At 44.5% G+C, this 15,533-nt stretch overlaps 1 pseudogene; it reads left to right on the forward strand.

Annotated features, from left to right (window-relative positions):
• Positions 1 to 9,809, forward strand: part of LOC143389647 (transmembrane protein 132B-like) — a 58,778-nt pseudogene extending 48,969 nt beyond the window's left edge.
• The last annotated feature ends 5,724 nt before the right edge of the window (positions 9,810 to 15,533 follow it).

The following is a 15,533-nucleotide window of genomic DNA, read 5'->3' on the forward strand; positions in this document are numbered from 1 at the left end:
GGATGCAGAAGAGGGGGCATAAGGAAGAGGGAGGCAGGAAAGAAGGGCAGCTGGGGAGGGATCCATGTCAGGAAGGGGAGAGCAACAGGAGTGGAGGGCAGCAGGACAGGGAGCAGCTGGAGGGGACAATACCGCATTTCCTTTTCTTAGTTAGAGAGGCACACCTGAGTCCCCAGTCCCACTGCAGGGTTCCCTGGGCAGGCAGCAGCAAGAGCTTCATACCACCCCCAAGCTCCATCCTTCAATACCTCAAATTCTGCTACAAGAGCATTGCTCGGTTGGGCCATACAAAGCTTAGGATTTTGACAAATCCTTTTAGAAATTTTTTAAAGTTTCATCCACATGGAATTATGGTGGGTCATTTACCTGTCCCCTCCGCAAACTTTTTTCTTTTTTGAAAGATTGAGTCACAATTCATGTAACCTAAAATTAACGACTTTAAAGCCATCAATTCAGTGGCACTTAGCACATCACCAAAAAAAAAAAAAATAGTTTGTACCCACTATCTAAACAGTACCTCCCAATTCCCCTGCTGTTCCTAGACCCTGGAGACCACTGATCTGCATTTCTGTCTCTGTGGTTCACTTTCTGTATGAATCATACCACTCAATATGTTCACTTTCCCACACTTCATATAATAGTTTTTTGATGGGCACTGTTGGAGCATGCATCTTTCTTCAGCCATTTAAACAGCTCAGTAATACTCCAAGTTCATGAATGAACCATGCTTTAGTTTTTCCTCAACAGTCGATGGACATTTGAGTTCTTGCCCCCTGTGCACATTATAAACAGCACTGGCCAGGTGGTGATGCACAGCTTTAATCTGGGTGGCTTGGGAGGCTGGGGAGGAGGATTACAAGCTCAAAGCCAGCCTTAGCAACTTAGGAAGTCCCGAGGCAATTTAGCAACCCCTGTCTCTAAACAAAATTTAAGAAGGTCTGGGGATGTGGCTCAGTGACTAAGTGCCCCTACATTCAATCATTGGTACCATAACAAAACAAATCAAAAACCCCAAACAAACAAACAGTGCTCTTGTGCACGTTTGTATGTGTATTTTACTGAGTTCCTGTTTTCAATTCTTTGGACTCTAAGCCTAGGAGTGGGATTGCTTGGTCCTGTAGTCATTTTATAAGAAACTAATTGTTATACATATTAGGGGATCTCTTGCATCCATAAGTATGCAAACATGATTTGGTCCAGTTCATTCCCCACTCCCTCCTCCCTGCTGCCACTCCCTCCTCTTCTGGTTTTTCATCTATTTTCATGAGACCCTCCCCAGATTTTTTTCCTTTTTGCTTTCTAGTTTCCTAACGAGGGAAAGCATATGTGGGTCCTACAGTAGTTCTAGGTTAACGTTTTGAGAAATTGGCAAACTGTTTCCATGGCAGCTGTGCCTTTTATATCCCCACCAGCAACATGTGAGGATCTGATCTCTCAGGACCTTGCCACCTCCTTTATGTCATATTTTAACCAGTGAGTGAGTGTGGAGTGGTGGCTCAATGTGGTCTTGATTTGCATTTCCCAATGACTGACGATGCTGAGCATCTTCTCATGTACCTGTTGGCCATCTGTATGTCTTCTTTGTAGAATTATGCAGTCAAGACCTTTGCCTATTTTTTCTTTGCATGATTTGTCTTTTTGTTATTGATTTGAAAGAACTCTCTGCATATTCTGGATATTAGCTCTTATCAGATGATCTGTAGATCATTCCTCCCATGTCACTGTCTACTATATCTTCACTTTTGCTCATCTTGTGTTAACCAGCAGCACCTTGGACCGTATGTGGTCTGATGATTAATCTTGAGGGGATCTTGGCTCCCTAGGTCTCAGCAGTGCTGAACATGAACTCCCTATGCATGTCTTTGCTCTCTGACTCCTGCACATGGGCCTCGTCTGCCCTTGGCATTCCTTTTGTCTGTTCATAGGAAAGACTGCGAGAGCTTTGCTGAGCATTCTCCATCACTGAGTGCTCAGTGCAGTGGCCTCCTGGGTCCCTGATGTGGCAGCGCCTGGCCTTCCCCATCCCATGGTGACTGTTTCCCACTTGCAGTTGAGGGGCAGAGTCCATCTACTTCCCCACATGCCTATCACACCCAATGAATCCCAGTGGCAGGAAGTGACCTGTCCAAACTCAGACTAAATTGAAAATTAATGGAAATGGCCAAAGCTTTGGACTCTGATTTTCAGGCACTCGTAAAAATAACAGGACACTTTGTTTTCAGAGGAAAGCCACTCACAGTGTTCTTCTTGTCTCCTGGGGAGAGGATAGTATGCCCATACTCCCCCTTATAGGTCGTGTTGGCCTGTGGAGTTGTCCTGGGATGTTTTATTATACATTTTGTTTCCTACCTCTCAGAATTAAGGTGGCAGAAGGTGTGAAGATCGCAGCCTTGAGAACCAGCAATAGAGACCAGTGGGCAGTGGGCCACAGCAGCACCCAGATTATGGCCACTTTGGCCTGCATGGGCCACCAGACACCCAGGGCAGGTGAATGGTCCAAGGCCCAAGGCAGTTGAGAGACTGTGTGGGAACCCAGGGCTGGACCGATGCAGCTCCACTGAGGGGGTCATTGTTCCTTTCCACTTAAATAGTCATTTTTCTGATGTCACACCTGGGGACTGGTGCATGTCTTTGGTCTTAAGCTAGGTTCGTGGCACTGCTGGGTGGCAGCCTTACTTTTACAGCTGGGGCTCGAATCTCAGGTATGTGGGCTGTGCTCAGCTCTGCTGCAGAGAGAGGCCCTCACTGATGATGTTGCATCGGGAAAACTTGTGGGTGACGAGATCCCTTGCCTGAAGTCCCGGCCCTTGCCCTGTCCCATATGTGGGGCAAGCATCTTCAGTGGTTATTCAGGTTAATTACTGTGGCAGCTATGCAGCCACAATCATGGCTCAGGCCTCACCCCGAATGAGGCATCAGCTCCTTATCTGGGTACACGAGCCCCTCAGGCAACTGCTCTGTCACGCTGCATTGTCATGGTATTTTCTCTTTCCTTTCTTCTCTATTAGATTCTTTGAGGACCACAAACACAGGATTTTTGGTGGGTGTGTGAGTGGTGGGGACAGCCTGTTCCCTGAAGTGGCATGGTGTGGCTGCCTCTTCCTGGTGACCCTGACATCAGCTGGTGTTTCCCTATGCCTGCTCTTTCAGGGGAAAAAGGGCCTCAGATAAGTGCTGGTCAGAAGCCTGTTAGGAACCACTGTCTGGGTGATCTGGACACTTCTCCCTTCAATCTCATTCTAGCAGCCTCAGGTGACCACAATGTCTCTGGAAATCTATGTCTATCTGCTGCTCCCCCCTAAATGTTGGGCACCCCAAATCCAGAGCATCCCCAAATCCTGAACATACCCAAATACTGAGCACCCCAATTCTTGATCACATCAAATTCTTAAGTTGTTAATATTAGCTCAGGGCATTCAGCTGCAAGTAATAGATCATCTGCCTGCATATGGCTGCTACAAAAGAATTTTGTCATCTCCCATCCCAAGCAATTCAAATCTGGTTGGTCTTGTTATTGGTGACAAAGTGGTACCACATGTTTGCTCAGTGTTTCTGTCCTTCTACTCCAATCCAGCCAGAGAACTGACCACCATCCTCTACCTCATCTCCTCATGGTCACAAAATGGCTGCAGCTCTTTCAGGCATTGAAAACTTACCCAGAAATATTCACTGGTGGAAAAGGAGTGGGACTTGTCCTAAGTGTCTTCTTCTACAATCAGTCTTTAGGGGAGTCTTCCCTTAAGAGCTCAACAGTAAGTCGTGGGATCTCTGCCTTTGCCCAAGAAGCAGGTGCTCTTGGGAAGTAACTGTTGGGTAGTATTTTGGGCTTTGTAGTGGGAGATGGTCTCTGCCATCAGGGAATGAAGAGGGGAGAGGGCAGATAGTACTCTTCAGAGTTGGTGTCTGTCAAGGGCTGTGGCTTTATTCTGTTTTGCACAGTGTGTGATGAAGCTTTTCATTACTGTGAGAAGGATACATGACCCCCTGCAGCTCTGAGTAAAGAAGATTTACTTTGTCTTACCATTTCAGAGGCTTCAGTTCATGGTTGACCAAATAGATTGCTCTGTGCCTGAGGTGAGGCAGAACATAATGGCTGGAGGGTGTGGTGGGGAGAGCTGCTCAGCCCCAGGCCTTGGGAGTGGAGACGGCAGGAGCTGGGGATGAGAGGAGCCTTGTCAGGCCACATCCCCAGTGATAACCTTCCTCCAACAGGGTCCCACTCCCAATAATCCATTCCCATCTTCAATCCATCTGGTGCATTATTCCAATGAGGAGGTCAGCACCTGGGGATGGAGTCATTTCCTATGATCCCCACTGTTTCCACTGTTGACCAGTGACGAGTCCTTGCTTCCCCAATGTTGAGAAATAACTCCAGAGAAGCATGCCAAGGCAAGGTCAGAGTGGAAAATTAGAAGTTTATTAAAAAAACAGCAGAAAAGACTTCTCCCAGAGGAAGAAGGGGATCCAAGAGGTGGAATCAGTTGAAGGGAGAATGTGTTCACCTTTTTATAGATTTTGGTGATGGAAGGGTGAATGTGTTCCCCTTTTTATAGTTTGGTGGGAAGGGTTGGGACACAGGTGGACCAAAGAAGTAATCTGGGCATTTCTGAGTAAAGTTTGATGTTCATTAACATTTCTTTGGGATGGGGTATCTTCAAATCTGTTGGGGGATGTTTCCTGGGCTTCATTAACTTTCTTTGGGATGGGCTGTCTTCAAATCTGTTGCAGACTGTTTTCTGGGCTTCATTAATATTCCAAGAGTTGCTCAGCTTTTCCATAAATTTATTCTCAACATAACCTCCATTTTAGATTTCTCTTGATATTAGACCCGATTTACCTAACTACACTGACTACCTAATTTTAAATCTGGCTTCACCACCTCTGAACATTTCTGCACTGGGGACTAAGCCTTTAGGTGCATAAGACTTTGGGGGACTTTTCAGACCCAAACCATAACAAACAGCACTGCTGTGCGTATTCCTGGTAGAAAAGTTCCTCTCCAGTGCTTGGTTTATCAGGTGGTTTTGTCCATTTGGTCCTGTAACAATGAAGGTATTCAGGCAGGTTGAGTTTTTGATGGACAGGCACCAGGAGCATTGGATTGGGGCTCTAACCTTCTACTCAGAGCCTGTCCCCATGTTCCCATGGTTGTACACCTCTCAAGTGCTCTCCATTCTTGAGGAGGATAGATTGGGGCTCTAACCTTCTACTCAGAGCCTGTCCCCATGTTCCCATGGTTGTACACCTCTCAAGTGCTCTCCATTCTTGACTACATCTGCATCCATCTGTTGATGTGTTCACTCTGATAGAAGCTTTTCTTCCCAGACAGGCCCAGCAGAGGTCCTGGTCATCCATGGCCCTGGGGATATAACTATGATCATGTGATCCCCTAAGCAACTGCCATAGCCATCCCTGAAGTCAGGGGTTCCCATCAACCTCAGCTGAAGGTCTGGGATGGAAGGTGGGAGGGGATCTGGAGGCCATGGACTCTGATGGGGGACTTGAATGAGAATGAGCCAGACAGTCACCACAGTGTCAGGGGTCCTGATACCCCCAGAGCATGCTGTGGGTGCCATCTGTCCCTGCATCCTGGGACACTGGGTAGGTGATGGTGTCCAGGTTCCATGCAGAAGGAATTTTGTTGAAATATTTGGTCAAATGGTAATGTTTCAAATGCAGAGAACCACACAAATTCTTGGAGGTTGTTGTCACTGTTGTCTTCTGAGAGCAGAGTTTGAAGTTCTTAGAAGTGACTGAGAAGGAGATGTGTGATTGACAGATTTCTGGCCCCACCCTTTTCCCTAGGTCTGAAAAAGGGCAGGGATTGTGGCTGTGGTGTGATATTTTATGCTTATCTAGTATCCCTCTAGAATCCATTCCATAATATAAATAAATAACTGCTTCTTTTTATGCCTTCAGTTGCATTGTGATATCAAATGAGGTGTGAAGCACAGGCCTGTGGAGAAAACTTTCTGCTAACAGGAATGTTTTGAATATATCTCAGCACATCATCTGGCAGGAAGCTGTGATCTCTGAGTTGTGACAACCTTGAGTAGAACTGAGTTTTTAATAGAACATAATGTACAAACTGCCTGAAATTCTGTAATAAGAATTACACATGTTGTGTCAGGTGCCCTGATGCACACAATTAGGAGGGAAGTGCAGGTCTTAATTTAAAATATTGTAATGACTACTAATCCTGAGGGAATGTCAGTAATAAAGATGAAGCCAGAAGATAAAGGGTTGTGTTGCCAAAAGACAAAAGATTAGAAAAAGAAGCAAATTGGAAAGGTTCAGTACAGATAAGCTGAAGCCAAGGGAACAAGACAGAGGACATGGCTCTCTGCATAGAAGCAATGTGCCTTTGGCCAGTGGGGGCAAGTGCTTCCCTGCCTTTACTGGTTGTTGGACCTAGACCTCAGGAGGTGAGTCACCAGGACCCATAGTTCAAAGCCCTCCTCTTCTGAGCACTGTGCTTGGGGCAGAGGGAGGCTCTGTTGTCCACAGGGAAGAGGAGAAGCAAAGACAAGGCTTTCTCCTGAGGACAGGCCCTCCCCATGCTGTCGCCATGGTCCAATGTGCACTGGGAAATGTGACCATGTTTGGAAATCTGGAATCCATCCCCAGCTCCCTTCTGGGATTTTTCTTTGCTGCTATCATCCAGACAACATGGTGACAGTTTGCGGGCTTCCATTACTGGACCAAAGATCAACTTGCAGAGAGAAGGGGTTTGTTGGGGTATAGTTTTAGAGGATTCAGACTGTGGTCAGGTTTGGGGGCTTGTGGTGAGTTAGCACCCTGTGGCAGGGAGCACAGTATGGAGAAAATGTCCACTCACTATTGCCCTGAACAAGGGAGAAAGAGGAGGGAGCTGGCTTCATACAGCCTCCCTTAAGGCCCATGACCTAGAGCCTTCTGCAAAGTCCCCAAAGGTTCCCCAAACCATCAACACCAGGCTAAGGAGCCTCATCAACACCTGGCCTCTGGGGACCACCCAGATCCAAACGAAAGCAATCACTAATGAAAGAGGGAAGGGCCACCCTGTCAATCAATTTGACAAACCCAGTTGCTTTTTGATGATATTTAGCCATTGGCCATGGAACCAAAATACAGTGCTGATTAAGACAGCCAGCACATCATGGGTCATGTGGCATGCATCAGGCTGTGTCTCCCAGTGGGCTGACACTTCACACCTGAGCTGAGAAGAAGGAGGCAGCTGCCAGCTGGTCCTCATCCGGCCATGCAGCACCTCTCCACCTTGCCAGTGCAGCTGCCCCCTCCTCACCACCGTTTGGTGTTAGCTTCTCCTCTCCTAGTGTTAAAGGGCTCACTGAAAAGTGAAAGAAAACAAGGAAGGGTCAGTCTGTCTCTCAGGAACATCTTGTGTGATTTGGTCATCAATACCTTATTTTATGTAAAGAATTTGTTACACTTGAATCAAAGTGTGAAATATGATATATCAAGAACTATGTAATGTTTTGAACAACCAACAATAAATTTAAAAAAAAGAATTTGTTAAAATCACACACACACACAAACACATATATAGACAGACTTATATAAAATCATATATATATATACACACACACATATATATTCATATACATGTATATATATATACATATTCATATACATGTGTGTGTGTGTATGTATATATATATAAAATCAGGAGCTAGGAATAATTTTTAAAGTCTTTAAGGAGAACAACATTTCAAAAATTAGAAACCTGAGTCCTTAAAGTGGACATCTGTCATTATTCCCACTTGACAGCTCTTTGAGTGGAGGCCCAATTAAGCAACTCTCATGGTCCCACAGCCAGTTTGTGGTAGAAGCCATTGACTCCAAAGCCTGTGCTTGGACCACTGCTCGGGGCTCTGAAGATGCTTGTCAAGGGGTCCCTACATGGGTCCCCATCCTGCAGCTCTCTGTCCCACTGGATGGAATGCTCAGTAGCAGTAGCTCCCACAATGCCAGTAGCCATCTAGCACATGGACCTAGGCAACAGAGGCTCCTCCAAAGATAGGCCCACATTCTCATCTCCAGAACTTGTTTGCCTGATCTTTGGTCAATGGGCCTTTCCAGAGGTGGTTGATGTGGGCTGTAAGGTGGCCTTCACTGAGGAACTGGCACCTCCCTCCTCGGATGAACAGGGGAGGAAACTGTCACCTTGTTCTGGGAAAGAATACATTGCAGCTTCTCATTCAATAAGGAGCATCCTTCTGTCCACAGAGAATCCTGAAAGCTGATCCTGAGATGGGGCCACAGACAGGCAGCTTTGGGTCAGTTTCTTTGAACACTGCCATGTGTGAATCAAAGGTGGCAATCTTTTCCTTATTTGACAAAGGGGAATGGGCCATTTACTGCATTCTTCACATTATGCTAAGTTAAGTGCTTCAATCTGAACTTTAATATGTGTTTGTTTCCAGAGTAAATGGCTCAGTGTACGGGATCCTACAAGTGGGACTTTGGCATCAACAACAGCAATGGTCTGGCTGGGACCCAGCAAATCACCTGGCAAGTGGTATACCCAATCGAGGACTTCATGAGTAAGCTGGTAATTTCTGAGATCTTTATCAGCCATACCACCTTTGTGGGCATTGTCCCTCTTGCAATGGTACACAATTATGGCTTTAGGAGAAGAGGAACAGAGAAGTTTTCTCTATATACTTTGATTACTCTAATGTCATGAAGCAGAATGTCATCTGTTCTCTCGCATTCACTTGGTACATGTTGTTTAAACAAGAAAAATATTCTTAACTTGCATTTCCTTTATCTGCTTTCCATGGTGCCTCCTGGAAACTATGTAGGTCTGTGTGTAAATCCCTTTTTATTTTTGGAGACTGTGGAATGGTTTCTTGGGGAGCCTGCATCCTTTATTGTCTCCATCTTTGTGCATGTCAGGACCAAGTGATGTGCTGAGGGAAGATAGTTTTATTGAAATGTATGGTAGGGTGTGTGTTGGGACAGAGTTCTGTGTGCCCAGTTACCAGCCCCTCATCAATTGGCTTTGCTTTGAGAGTCCCCAGGTGGGCTGGGATTGGCAAACTTTGAAATGGAGGTGGACCAAAAGAATCTTGTTGGCAACTGCCCAGATGAACTTATTCAGGATCCCAGAGCCCACGAAACTGCCTGTGGTTTTGCTTCATGGGTCAGAAAGCAGCTGGGATTTTCCCTGTATTTCACTGAAACTCGTTTCACAACTAAGGCCCAGGGACCACACTTGAGGATGGAGTCATTGATGATATTCCAGTTCATAAAAAGGAGGGTGCTGAGGGTCTGTGGGAGGGCCATGCACTCCATACTCTTCTGTCCTGGAAATTATCAAGTAAATTCTGCACTGAGTTGAACTTCCTGCCAGGATCTCACACACAGCTATTCTGGGGAAATCTGTGGCTGCTTTGGATCATTTCTCACTCAAGTTCGATACCAGAGTTGAGCCAATTGCAGATGAAAGCCCTGCTCATTAATTAATCTACTGTTATTCCCCCATCTTGAGGTCCTTGTATGTGCCCTTTGCCTGAAACACATGTTCTCTGCCTCTCCCTGGGTTTGGTTCCTTTCCTGGACCTTGGCTGCTAGAGAGGCACCTTCCCTGATCACACTGGTTTGTGCAGCCCTCAGCCACTCCCTGCTCTTCTGTTTCTGTCCATGTCTTCCTATTTCATGATCTTCAAAGATTTCACCACTTGCCATATCTGGAGTCATCTACTGACTCTCTCCCCAGAAGATGAGATCCTATTCAGTTTCATTCACCCCTGTCTCTGTGGCACCTATAGCAAGGCCTGGCACAGTTGATGGTTGTCGAATAAATGAATGAAGCCCGTGCTTGAATCCAAGTTCCAGGGCATTGAGGTTTTGAAAATTATGTGATCCTGTCAGCAGTGATCCACATTTTGGTGTGGTGGAGGCATGACTTTGTAGGAAATCAGCTGCTAAGGAACAGAGGTGGCTGGTGTGTGTTTCAGGGAGAAATGAGGCATCCTTACAGCCCTCTCCCTGGGAGCTCTCCTGCAGATTCTCCAGCTCAACCTAGCTTGGGCCACAGTTGGGGAATATCTTCACTCAAGTCCTTGCCCTTTGTCCAATGTTTCATCTCTAGCCCTGAATTCCCTATGGTGCCAAAGCCTCCTGAAACTTACGAGGGTGGAATTCAGCAGAGAGCTTCATGTCTCTTCTAGAGAAGGCACCAATTTCTAGAGTTGCTGGGGAGCAAGAAGTGTTTACCTGTCAGGGCCTGGGACCAGAGCAGGAGTGGAGAACAGGGCTGGGCAAGTGCAGAGAACAGGATGAATCCAGCCTGGTGCCTGATTTGTACATATAGTTGTATTGAAATCCAGCCATGATCATTGTCAGAGTCTATGGCTGCTTGGATCGTGATGCTGGTGGATTTGAGGATTTGCAACAGAAAGTATCTTTGGCTGAACTTTAATTTTAGCACGTTGTAATAATGTGTGAGGAGGCAGGTGAGGAGAGGGCTGCTGTCCTGTTGCTGTTAGGCAACATTGTTCTTGACTCTCAGCATTTTTTATTACTAAACAAGACTTTGCCAAATGCACTCCAGCCCTCTTTGACCAGTGATCACATTGTCTTTCATTGGGTCACATGACTCAGGTGCTGGGCTAATTGAGATGTCACTCACAGGGTCAGGCCCCAGGGTGGGGACAGAGCAGAACTGGGGGGAAGAGCTGCCAACAACTTCATGGCTGTGAATGAAGGGCTCAGTGACACTAGTGGCCTTTGGTCAAGATGCAGGTCAGCTAGACAGTCTTTTACAAGCATTGCCACTGACCCCAGAAGGCTATCAGTTTCTTGGTGACTGGAGCAGAGGCCTGTGGATAGAGCTGGGTGCTACCCCCATGGGTGGATGCCTGCAGCTTGGGTGAGGTGCACTCTCTGTCACCGACCTCATCACCCTGTTTCCTCCATGCTGGTGCAGGCTGAGTGTCTTGAGGCCACACAAGGCCATGATTCTGCTGTGTGCTCTTTGTCTAGTGGCTATTAACACCACTACCTGGCTGATCTTTACTCAGGGGCACTCATGGTGTGGCTATCTGCAGTTGGAAAGTGCTGTGGACATAGGGAAGTGGTGTCTGGTGTAATCACGCTCAGGACCCCAGTTACTTAGTGGAGTTTTCTGAGGATTAAGTGAGACATTACAGGTAGTCTTTGTACATTGGCCTGCATATTGCATGCAGTTAATAATATTTAGTTTTTGTTATTTTCATCCAATATCCTCATCACACTCACCTACTTACAGGTAAAAGGTGCCATTTCAAACTGTCAAGGTCAATGTGTGTTCAATGAGCTCACATTACACATGGCCAAAAATAACCACTCTTGTTAGGGGAACCACAAGCTTGTGCAGCTGGTGTTCACATTTGCAGCAGAGTGGGTGCCTCGTGGGTACCACATGGGTGCTACGCCGGTGCCCAGCTGAGCATCTTTCCAGCACATGGCTGTAGTGAGCGTGCTTCCTGAACCCACATCTGCTGTGGGCCCAGCTGGATTTAGACACTGTGCCTCTGCCCAGCATACACTAAAAGACACCAGTGTACAAGGCTGCCTCCTAGAGGGCCAGCTGGGGTCAGCCAAGTGCAAGAGAAGGGACAGGCCATCAAGGTGTTTGGTTCAGCCAAACGGCATCTTTGTCAAGAACATTTATCGATTTCTAATTTTTGAAGGTGAAAGGAAGGAATGGACTCAGAGGAGGGAGTTCAGGAAAGAGAGAAGCGGGTGGTGAAAGTCAGAGGCACCACCCCAAAGGGTTTGGGCACTCCTGTGTAAAGATTCGAGGATGTGTTCCTCAGGGCTGTGTCAATAGCAGTAATATTTATGATCCACCCACAAAACAGCCATTGTGTGGCCCATACATCAAGGGCTTCTATCCTGGGAGCATTCAATTTTGTGGGCCATGAGGCCTGAGTGACAACTTTAGGAGTGATTATGCGAGGGACTCCAGGTTCTTTTTGACACCATATTTAAGGTGGTGAATCATCAGGACAGCCTGTCTGGAGACAATGTTTTCTGAAAAACCAAAAGACCCATTTGACTGTTGGCAGGTGAACTAGGCTTTTTATCATGGCATGGGGCCGTGGCCATGGGAGCTGTCCATGGGCACTGTGGCTTCCAGAAGACTTCCACAAGCCTTCTATTTTTGTTTGGAAATGAATGAGAGTTCCTGCCAACAAATGGCCTTGCCAGTCTCTGTGCTTGCCCTCGGGGGAGAGCCCTTCCCCACAGCTGGGGACCAGGGAGATGTCTGTGCTCTCACTAAGACAAGCTGATCAGTTCCTGTCTGACTCACTCTCTGATGAAACTGTGCCTTCAGCAGTTCTCCCTGGGTTGTCCCATCTGCAAAAGGGTCACATGGACTCTGCAGTGTTGTGTTACCAGTTATTGTGAAGGCGAGACACAAGAAAAAACCTACACAAATGCCACATAATGCACATATGGGAAATGCTAATGCTAATGCTTTTTAGTTTTGCTTAAAGAGGGAATACACAAGAGCAGTGGTGGCATTCAGAATGTTTCCTAATGAGTGGCACAGGCTCTTACCAGCTAGAATAGGTGTGACTTGTAAATAATCACAATGATTTTGCCCTTTCCTTGGCCCACCAGCTGCATGCCAGCTTCAAAGCACACTGCAAGTGCCCTCATGCCCCAGGCTTGACTGGCTCACTGCAGAGCCCAGAGAACTCATTTCTAAATTCCAGTGGTCAAAATGGCTTTTTTAAAAAATCTGCTTTGATTTTTTCTTTTTCCAGAAGGGAATCATGTGTGACTGTCCCTAATATACCCACTAGATGATACTTACATGCCAGGTTTTGGTCACAGATGTGCAGTTCTCCCCTCCTCAGAGGGCTCCAGAACACCTGTGGCCAACTGGCTTTGACTAGTCTTCCCTGAGAGTGAGCAGATAGGCTCCCTTCTGTCACCCGCCTGGTCCAGCCAGCACCTGGCACCTGGCAGGCTGGAAAGGTACTGCTTCCCTTCTCTACACTACTGCAGGCCCCACAGCTAGATGGACACCTAGTGGACTTTTCCCCTCAAAAGTCTTTAATATTTTTATTTCTAAGGATTGGTGCTCATTATAAAAATTTTAAGCTACGAATGGAGAAATCAAAATCTCAGAACCCCTAGTATGACTCCCATTCCAAATGGCTCATCTAAGTCAATGCTGGGCAGAGACAGCTGGCTGGACAGAGTTGGGGGTGAACATCACACCCTGTAGGCGTGAGCTCCTGCTCTGCCTGCTAGGATTCCATGAGATGTCAATTCCCCATTCCCTTCTACTTAAGAGGAGCCAAGAAATCTATTGTGAGATTCTTGCACTTCAAAAAGTATCAACCACCACAAGGTACTGATTTTTGATAGAACAAAAACAATCTATATTTTGCCTAGAAGAATCTCAGTTCACCTCCAAAAGAAACACATAGGAAAAAAGTGAAGAATAAGAGAAAGTTATTTCAAGAAAATGGAAACAAAAATTAAACAGAAGTAGCTATTCTTATATCACAAAATTTACACCTTAATACCAAGGGATTCTCCTGCCTTAGCCACATGAAGTGCTGGGATTACATGTGTGCACCACCATACCCAGCTGACTTTAGGTTTTAATGCAGTTGGAATTCAATCAAATTATGCAAAAAATCTTTTAATTGTTCAATCATATCCAGTTACCCCAATAACCAAAAGGTTAATTTTTTTCTGATTTTAATGTTATTGTTTTGTTATATGAAGCTTTAAAATCAGATTTTTCTTATTTCACCTGATTTATAGGTTAGTGTTATTATCCCTAAATAACCACTGTTATTTACTTATAACATATTTTTATATAAATGCATATTTCTTTAAAGCATAGTATTAAGATGTATAAAGATTAATAAAATCATACTACTACTTCTACTACTAATAATAATAATGTGCAAAAAAAATGCAAACATAAAAGAGTAAATAGTATTTGTCAGGAGGGTAGATATTGTCACAGGTAAGAAACCTAAGCCTCTTCAGACCTTTTAATTATTTGATTCTGCACATGCTATATCAATTAGATTTACATATTCATTTAATTTTCAACTCTCAAAGAGTTGTGGTACAAATCTATTTAGTACAAGATAACAAAAATAGAAGACAGTAAGACAGGAAGAAATGTCAGACAGCACAAGTAGTAAACAATAACTCAAATGACACTAGTAAATATTCACCTGTCAAGAACCACCTTAATGGCATAAATTCTCAACATATAAAATTCTATAATAGATAGAACAAAACAAAATCTATATTTTGCCTATAAGAATCTCATTTCACCTCTAAAAAAACACATAGGATAAAAGTGAAGATTAAGAGAAAGATATCTCAAGAAAATGGAAATAAAAATTTGAAGTAACTTTTCTTATATTACAAAAAAATAGACCTTAATACCAAAAGTAAAAATAGAAAAAAAGTCATTATATAATGACAAATGGTTTTAATTAAGCAAGAAACCATCATAAGTATAAATATAAAATCACATAATACTACAACACATAGACATAAGACAGACACTACTTTATCTAAAGGGAGAGAGAGACTTCAATGCATATTAATAGAGGACTTTTAATAACAGTGTTTGAAAAAATGGATGGATTTTTCATCCAAAACATCAAAAAAGAGACACAGGAATTGGTTAGCAAAGATGTTATGTGTAACATATGTATGCCGTGTTCCAAGCAAAATAAATTTGTCTATTAAAAAAAAATATAAGGACAGAATTCCTCTGGTGAGCAGACACCCAGGAGGTAACAGGCACCCTGTTTCCTATGTTTGGAATATTCAGCAGTTTCTTTCAGAAACTAGCAAGATAACTAACACATGTTCAATACCTAGCTGTTGTGGCAATGCCTTGCATGAGGAAGCTCTTTGCTAGAATCTTATCAGCCTCAACCTTGACTTTAGGAACTTAGCTCCTGGGGGACTCTCTTTTTAGACAACCACAGTGTTTTGTCAAGCTCTGCTGCACCTAAAGCTGTCCACATAATAGTAACTTTAAACAATGGACTTTAAACAATGGACCTAACATTGCACATTGTAACCTTAATAGGTAATTAACAAAGAAGCTGTATAATGTTGCTAAATCTGTAGCTTAATGGCACAATGAACAATAATGTAATACTGAATCCAGTGACCTAATGTAACCTACTACTATAAGTAAAGCTGGCAGCTTGGACAAGGAGAATTTCTGCCATTCTGTCATTCTGCCTCTGCACCTTGCTTCTGTTTCTTCTTCTTTATTTACACAGGATTTAAAGTACACTGCAGAGCAGATGGACTCAACAGAACTTTAAAAAAAAAAAAAAAACAAGACAAATTCTTCACAACAGTACCAACAACATTCTCCAGAATAGACACTAGGTTAAGTCATAAAACAAACCTTAACAAATTTTAGAAGCTAAAAAATCATTTCAGATATTTTTTGTTCTGAACACAATGGAATAAAACTGTAAACCTACAAAAGGAGGAACTTCAGAAACATCCTGTGTGTCTGCAAATAGAAT

This window comes from Callospermophilus lateralis, unplaced genomic scaffold (genome assembly GCF_048772815.1).
Source record: "Callospermophilus lateralis isolate mCalLat2 unplaced genomic scaffold, mCalLat2.hap1 Scaffold_63, whole genome shotgun sequence".
NCBI lineage: Eukaryota > Metazoa > Chordata > Mammalia > Rodentia > Sciuridae > Callospermophilus > Callospermophilus lateralis.